At 35.7% G+C, this 9018-nt stretch overlaps 1 protein-coding gene across 1 annotated transcript in view; it reads right to left on the reverse strand.

The window, feature by feature from the left end:
- Nucleotides 1-9018, reverse strand: part of TANC2 (tetratricopeptide repeat, ankyrin repeat and coiled-coil containing 2) — a 368982-nt gene that overhangs the window by 307436 nt on the left and 52528 nt on the right. The gene's annotated exons all lie outside the window — the stretch shown is intronic.

The raw sequence follows: 9018 nt of genomic DNA on the forward strand, positions 1-9018 counted from the left end.
AAAATAACCTAGGTCTTATACACCTCAACCCTCCATCAAATCCAAGAGAGCCAGACCTTCATCATAGCTGTCTTACACAGGAAAAAGCTTTCCTTCTCACGTCTCAACAGAAATTCAATTATCAAATAGAAAATAGAGAATTTTATTCAAGCCAAACTGAAGATTACAATCCAGAAAGCAGAATCACAGAAAGCTCTGAGAACTATTCCACTTGTTAGAAGTTGAAAGCATAGTCAAATACATTTTTGAGACAAAGGATCATACATCAAAATCGCGTACTGATATTTTACATAAAGTTCACCAAGGATACAACAGTCCAGGTAAACACAAAGCAAACAGCAAGTAAACAGCAAGTCACCATGACTCCCTACAGAGCTGGGAAAAACTACTATTCTTTTAAGAAGTTACATTGCTAGTATTAGAAAGAAAAAAGATGGTTTATGGTTAAGAAGACACTGTCATTTTTCAGAAGTTCAGGTTGATATATAATGCATATGCACACTGCACATTAGGGAGGGAGAAGTTCCAAATAAACACAAAGAATTTTATGTTTAATCTTTCTTGTCCTGCCTCAAAATATAAATTTTATTTTATCTAGAGAAAAATACTATTAATATTTACTCTAACCTCTACAGAAACACAGTGTCTGGTAAATAACAGAAAAATGATGAGATGTGTGAAGAAACAAAAGAATTAACAAGGCAGATGCACATATGACTTAAATGTTGGATTTAGCAGAGATATCAACTATTCAACTATTATTTTTAGCTATTACATAAAAGTTAGGGGAAAAAGGAGGTTAAAAACAGAAAAACAACAGATGAAAAGGTTAAACATTTCATCAGAGAAGTGAACCATCTTAAAAAGAACCAAATGAACATTGTATAATTGAAAACAACATCTAAATTAAGAATTAACCAACTGGACTTAAAAACTGACTGAACTCAGCAGAAAAATGTCAATAAACCTGGAGACAGGCCAACAAAAATTGACCAAAGTGAAAAAAAATTACCAAAAGCTAAGAAAAATAACACAGTTTGAGATGCATGTGTTGTGCTGTGCTAAGCTGCGTCAGTTGTGTTCAACTCTTTGCAACTCGGTGGACAGCAGCCCACCAGGCTCCTCTGTCCATGGGATTCTCCACTCAAGAATACTGGAGTGGGTTGTCATGCTTTCCTCCAGGGGATCTTCGCAACCCAGGGATCAAACCTGTGTCTCTTACATCTCTTGCGCTGGCAGGCGGGTTCTTTATCATTAGTGCCACCCGAGAAGCCCTGAGATGCATGAGGTAATGTCAAACAATCTAAGTACAAATTAAAGTTCCAAAACATAGATGATAAAATAGAAGAAATCCTTTAAGAAATAATAGCTAAGGTTTTCCACAACTGATGAAAGATATCAACACACAGACTCAACACATAAATCCAAATAACAGGAAGAAAGGTACATCACAGCTAAATGCTAACACCCAAGATAAAGAAAAAATTTTAATCAATCAGACTAAATAAATAAGTCACATTTCATTCCAAGGTAAAAACAATGAGAATGACTGCCAACTTATTATCAGAAACAAAAGATAACAGAAGAACATCTTTTAAAATGTAGAAAGAAAAGAACTGCCAATCTAAGATTTTATACCCAGGGGAAATAGCCTTCAAAAAATGAAGGTAAAATTACAATATTATGAGAAAACAAAAGCTGAGATAATTCACTATAGTGACCTACACCTCAAGAAATGCAAAGAAAGTTCTGCAGGGTGAAAAAAAAGTTATTCCAGATAAAACATCATTTTAAAAGAAGAAATGAAGAATACTAGAAGAAAGAAATATATGAGCCAACTTTTTAAAAAGACATTTGAAAAACATCTGAAAAACTAATGACTACTTAAAGCAAGAGAAATGTATTGTGGCATATAAACCACAGTAGAAGTAAAATACCGGACAACAAAAAGTGGGATATAAGTAGAATTAAATATCCTAAAGTCCTTACAGTACTCATAAAGTAGAATAAAAATTCAAGTTGGACCATAAAAAGTTTAAGATGAATATGGTAACCCTTTGCATGTGTGTGATCAGTCGTGTCCAACTCTTTGTAACCTACAGTCCATGCAACCTCATGGACTATGTAGCCTACCAGGATCCTCTGTCCACGGGATTTTTCAGGCAGGAATACTGAAGTGGGTTGCCATTTCCTCCTCTAGGGGATCTTCTGGACCAAGGGAATGAACCTTTATCTCCTGCATTGGTAGGCAGATTCTTTACCACTGTTCCACTGGGAAACCCAATTCTTTACATAGTCTCTTTTTTTAAAAAAAATCCAAGAAGGTATAGCTAAAAGCCCAAGAAAAGAGAATTTAAAATATTTCATAAATTCTAAAAAAGACAGAGAGCAGGGAAAAAAAGGAATGAGGAACACATGGAATGCAAAAAAAAAAAAGAGAGAAAGATGAGACTTACACCAAATCACATCAGTAGTTATATAGTCAGTGAAATGGGCTTAATAGACCATTTAAAAATAGATAATCAGACTGGATTTAACAATAAGAAAACTACCTATTTATAAGAGATACACCTTAAATACAAAAACTAGACAGACTTGAGGCAAAAGTATCAGAAAGTCAACATTAACATACAGGAGCTAAAAAATGAGTAAAGTTCACTCTATCAAGAGTAAATACATTCTGTTTTCTAGCATCCATGAGGTAGTTATAAGATCTGATCAAAATACAGTCAGAGTAAAATACAAAACAAAGAAAACCAACCTCAACTGGTAAAATATTTTTCACAGGATTGGATCATAAATATTTCAGGAGTGTGGACTGTACAGTCTCTATCACAAATGGGTGTGGCTATGTTCCAATAAAATCACACTATGTAAAAAATTAATAAGGAGAATATTATAAATCAAATAATAATTCAACCCCTGGGTCAGGAAGATCCTCTGGAGAAGGAAATGGCAAGCCACTCCAGGATTCTTGACTGGGAAATGCCATGAACAGATGAAATGGACACTTTCTAGGAAAATAATAAATTATCCAAGCTGGTCTAGAGGAAACCTAATTAGACTGATGACAATAAAATAAAAAATACTGTCAAAAAACTACCTAAAAAAACCCCCAAGAAACTCAGGCTAGCCATTTTTATGTCTGAGTTCCAATAAACTTTCAAGAAATAAATAATTTATATGATACATGAAGCACAGTAAAAGATGAAGTCATGACAATTCATCTTGTGAAGTTTAGCATAGCTCAAACAACTCTGAATAAATAGGACAAAAATAAAATTGGAAATAGAGGTGAAAACATGAGTGCAAGTGTATGTGTCTATCTGATGAGAAGTGATATTAGTTTAATTGCTAAACTGCTACAAATACCTGAAATATAAATAAAACCAGTCAAATCAGATATGTTTCAAAATGCAATTTCAAGGTTCTCACCACTTTTCTTCACTCTCAGTCATATTCATTTTTGCAGCCTACCACCAAATAAGAATCCTTCTTCTCTTTAATACAGGCACACTCTGTCACTTTCACTAATGACTTTTCACCTCAAATTCTATGACAGCCTATCTTAATTGGCAAGGACAAATGAATTTCATAAAGAGTAGACTTCTCAACTGACAAAATAGATTGGGTAAATAGACAGGCAAGGACCAGAAAGTGAAACAGCAGTCAATAAAAATATGACAGGTTTGGGTTTTATTACAAAAGATGTTGCAGCTCTATAATTAAATAAGAAAATCCTTTCCTCATATTAAATAGGAGTGTTTTCTAACCAAATTTGTTAGACCAAGGTACAGAAAAGGTAAAAACCCTTGAAAAGCTTATGCTGTAATTTCATGGTTTATTAGTGAAATAAAACTTACTGTCCCTGGAAGGAAAAAGATACTTTTATAGCATAAATATATTTATATGAATACTACTGTACATATTTCTTTATAGTTTGTTATGAGCATTCACTATTCGGAGAGCAATGAAGGTTTTAATTAATTTAAATGCCCAATTAGGGGCAGTGAGGAGGGGAGGTGGAATGCCTATAAGAAATTCTTCTAACAAACTGCCCTATTTTCACAGATGGGCAGACTTTTTGCTCATAAAGTGATTAAAGAGAAATTAACTCAAACTCAAATATCAAGAGATTTCATATTTCAGAGAGTATACTCAGTTCACTTCAGTTGCTCAGTCATGCCCGACTCTTTGCGACCCCATGAACCGCAGCACGCCAGGCCTCCCTGTCCATCACCAACTCCTGGAGTTTACCCAAACTCATGACCATTGAGGCAGTGATGCTATCCAACCATCTCATCCTCTGTCATCCCCTTCTCCTCCTGCCCTCAGTGTTTCCCAGCATCAGGGTCTTTTCCAATGAGTCAGCTCTTTGCATCAGGCGGCCAAAGTATTGGAGTTGCAGCTTCAACGTCAGTCCTCCCATTGAACACTCAGGACTGATCTCCTTTAGGATGTACTGGTTGGATCTCCTTACAGTCCAAGGGACTCTCAAGAGTCTTCTCCAACACCACAGTTTAAAAGCATCAATTCTTCCGCCCTCAGCTTTCTTCACAGTCCAACTCTCACGTCCATACATGACTACTGGAAAAACCATAGCCTTGACTACCCAGTACTTAGTGATTAACAAGTAAGTATCTGTTGACAGAAACTAAATCATGATCTATGAAAGTAAAACAATAAACTGGACTTCATCATGTTAAAAACTTTATGAAAAGACTGCTAAGGGGTTAGAAACACAATCAATAGGCTGACAGAAAATATTTGCAAACAACGTTATCTGACAAAGTCTAGAATATACTACATAAAGAACTCTCAAAACCTAACACATGAACAACAACAACTCAACCAGAAGACAACCAAAAGCTATGGAGAGATATTTCACCAAAGAAGACATACAGAAAGCAAATAAGCACATGAAAAGATGCTCAGTATCACTGAGTCACTAGGGAAACACAGACTAGAACCACAGTGAGATACCAACATACACAGTGACAACACCAAACGCTACCAAGGATGCGAAGAAATTAGATGATCTGCACACTGCTGGTGGGAATGTAAAATGGTACAGACACTCTGAAAAAAAGATGGAACTTTCTGTAAAAACAAAACATGCAACTAAAACATGTCCTAGGAACTGTACTCGTGGACATTTACCCCAAAGAAACAAAAGCACTTGTTCACACAAAATCCTGCACCTTTCTCCAAATGACCAGCAATTCCACTCCAATACCTCCATTCTATCTCTACCTTAAGTCCAAATCAAAGACAGATTTTGGCTGTTCAGCACTCAGAAGGTATCTTTTGGTCATAATGGCATTTGTGTCCTACAATGTGTCGGACAGCTCCACAAAATGAAGTGGCAATAATGCTCTGGCCTTATTAATCCTATGGTTTTCTTCCTCTCTGTCCTAGACAAATATAGCCTATTTGCCTATGTAACCATGCATTTTTATCAGTTTTAATATCTTATAAGTCATACCAGAATCAATGATTCCTTTCCATACTTCATTATTTTCACTTATTCTTCCATAGAATTTTAAAGTGATTTTACTTCTATTTCACTGGCTATGCTAAAACATTTGACTGTATGGATCACAACAAGCCGTGGAAGATTCTTCAAGAGACAGGAATACCAGACCACCTTACCTGCCTCCTGAGAAGTCCGTATGCAGGTCAAGAAGCAACAGTTAGAACCAGACATGGAACAACGCAGTGGTTCCAAATTGGGAAAGGAGAACATCAAGGCTGTATATTGTCACCTGGCTTATTTAATGTCTAGGCAGAGTAAATCATGTGAAATGCCGGGCTGGATGAAGCACAAGCTGAAATCAAGACTGCTGGGAGAAATACCAACAACCCCAGATATGCAGAGGACACCACCCTTATGGCAGAAAACAAAGAGGAACTAAAGAGCCTCTTGATGAAAGTGAGAGGAAAGTCAAAAAGTTGGCTTAAAACTCAACATTCAGAAAACTAAGATCATGGCATCTGGTCCCATCACTTCATGGCAAATAGATGGGGAAACAATAGAAACAGTGACAGACAATTTTCTTGGGCTCCAAAATCACTGCAGATGGTGACTGCAGCCATGAAACTAAAACACACTTGCTCCTTGGAAGAAAAGTCGTGATCAACCTAGACAGCACATTAAAAAGCAGAGACATAACTTTACCAACAAAGGTCCATATAGTCAAAGCTATGGCTTTTCTAGTAGTCATGTATGGACGTGAGAGTTGGACTATAAAGAAAGCTGAGGGTGGAAGAATTGATGTCTTTGAACTGTGGTGTTGGAGAAGACTCTTGAGATCCCATGGACAGCAAGGAGATCTAGCCAGTCCATCCTAAAGGAAATCAGTCCTGAATATTCATTGAAAGGGCTGAACCTGAAACTCCAATACTTTCACCACCTGATGCAAAGAACTGACTCATTTGAAAAGACCCTGATGCTGGGAAAGATTGAAGGTGGGAGGAGAAGGGGCCAACAGAGGATGAGATGGTTGGATGGCATCACCAACTCAATGGACATGAGTTTGAGTAGGCTCCAGGAGGTGGTGATAGACAGGGAGGCCTGGTGTGGTGCAGTCCATGGTGTCACAAAGAGTCGGACAAGACTAAGCAACTGAACTGAACTGAACTGATGGTTTTTCCAGTAGTCATGTATGGATATGAGAGTTGGACTGTAAAGAAAGCTGAGCACCAAAGAACTAATGCTTCTCAACTGTGGTGCTGGAAAAGACTCTTAAAGAGTTCCTTGGACAGCAAGATCAAACCAGTCAACTGTAAAGGAAATCATCCCTGAATATACACTGGAAAGACTGATGCTAAAGCTGAAACTCCAATACTTTGGCCACCTGATGTGAAGAACTGACTCACTGGAAAGACCCTGATGCTGGGAAAGATTGAAGGCAGTAGGAGAAGGGGACAAAAGAGGATGAGATGGCTGGATGGCATCACCGACTCGATGGATATTGAGTCTGAGCAAGCTCCAGGAGTTGGTGATGGATAGGGAAGCCTCATGTACTGTAGTCCATGGGGTTGCAGAGTCAGACACAACTGAGCAACTGAACTGAATCCAACTGAAAATGAACCTGTTTCCTGAATGGAACTGAAATAAATTTATATGTAAATCCAGAAGCATGATATGTCTTTCCATCTGTCCAAGTCTTACAGGGAAGCCTGGCGTGCTGCGGTCCATGGGGTCGCAAAGAGTTGGACACGACTGAGCAACAGAACTGAACCAAAGTCTTACACACTTCAATAAAGTTTCCTGTTAAATCTATTCCTGAGAATTTGATGGCTGTTATACCTGTGAATGCAATTTTTTTTCTCATTTACATTCCTAATCAGTAAATACTGGCAGAGCTAAAAGTGTCAATCACCTTGCCAAATTACATTATTATTTATAATAGATATTTACTGGATTCTGGGTTTTTATACCTTGCCTAAAAATAAAAATGGCGTTGTCTTGTCTTTTCCAATTTCTTGTCTTTACTGGATACTAGGAACTTCTAAACAATTTTGAAAAAGGTTGATAATAGGAGAAATCTCTATTATGTTTCTGTTTTTATGGAAATGGCTGATTCATTTTTGTTTAGAATGGTATTTGCTGTTGGATTTGGTGAATACCCTTTATTAAAGTATCCTTCTATATTAATGATGTTTTTAATGGTTGCTCAGATTTATAAAATGCTTTAGCAGAATATAATGATATAATAATGTGGTTTTATTTTTTTTTCTAAGTAAAAACTTGTGTTGATTTTCTGACACAGAAACATCTTTGCTTTCCTGGAACAAATTCTACTTGTAGTATATTATCAGGAATTATTTACATTTAACTATAGTTTTATTTAGTTTGCTTACTTTTCTTTCTGCATTTCTGCTTTCTCATGCTCAGTTTTTATTTTGGAAAGCAGATAGCCTCAAGATATTTTTTTCTTCCAATGGCGGTGTTATACTAGGGGTACTATACTTTTTGAATTCCTGAATAATCTGAACTTGATAGTATTTTTTCCCCTCATACCTGAATGATGATTTACCAAAACAATGATACCAAATAGTGGCATTAGTTATATCAAAGAACCATACTGGAACTTTTACTAATTACTTGCATGATTGTAAACAATAAAAATAACAGTTAAAAATATATAAATATTTAAATTTTATAAAACACAAAAACACATGTTTTTCCTTTATCACTCATAATTCAAAAGAACCACACAGTTGTCTTTTCACAAGAGTTCCAAGTCCTACATACATCAGAAACAATTTCCACATTATAAATCTGAAGTAAGCTACAAAATTCAAAGTTGATATTCACATGTCCTTTGAGGGAAAACTTTGCCTGAGAAAATTCATTTGTTATTACTTGACATAAAATCTATTTTTTAAATCTTCATCTAGTGGCCCACATAAAAGTTCAGATCAACTATTCAAAGAACAAATTAGAATACCCAATTTCCTTTATTATGAATTCTTTTCAAAGTAAAAATTAAAATGGTTCTCTAAAACAAAACAAATGATTAAGCCATGAGAAAACTTACCTTACTAATTTTAAAAATATGCCATGAGCCAAAAATAATAATATAAAGAATAAAGCACCCACCCAATTATTCACTAATGATTAAAGAAAAAAAAACTGTGATGATGAAAACAATAATGATATCATTCCATAAACACATTTTTTCCTTTTAATATCAAATTTATTCTTGCTTTGGAATTTCTCAGTGAACACTTTAAGAAAAACAGCCTGCTTCTCTACAAATTCCTGCAATACAGAACACAAATCACTATTTTTATAACTACTCTAAATTATAAACATTTCACATGAAAAACCATGGAAAAGAAAAAATAGTAGAATAAGACCCCCCAAAATCATTATAGACATAATTAAATGCCTAGTAAATCAAAATAATAAGCTTTAATACTATAGTAGAATCTTGACATATATGGGTTCAATAATATGATCGCTACTAAAGCAGCAGTTGTTCAAATGTCTAGATTACAATGACTGGT

The sequence above is a fragment of the Bison bison genome, unplaced genomic scaffold, assembly GCF_000754665.1.
Source record: "Bison bison bison isolate TAMUID 2011002044 unplaced genomic scaffold, Bison_UMD1.0 scf7180017864371, whole genome shotgun sequence".
Taxonomy (NCBI): domain Eukaryota; kingdom Metazoa; phylum Chordata; class Mammalia; order Artiodactyla; family Bovidae; genus Bison; species Bison bison.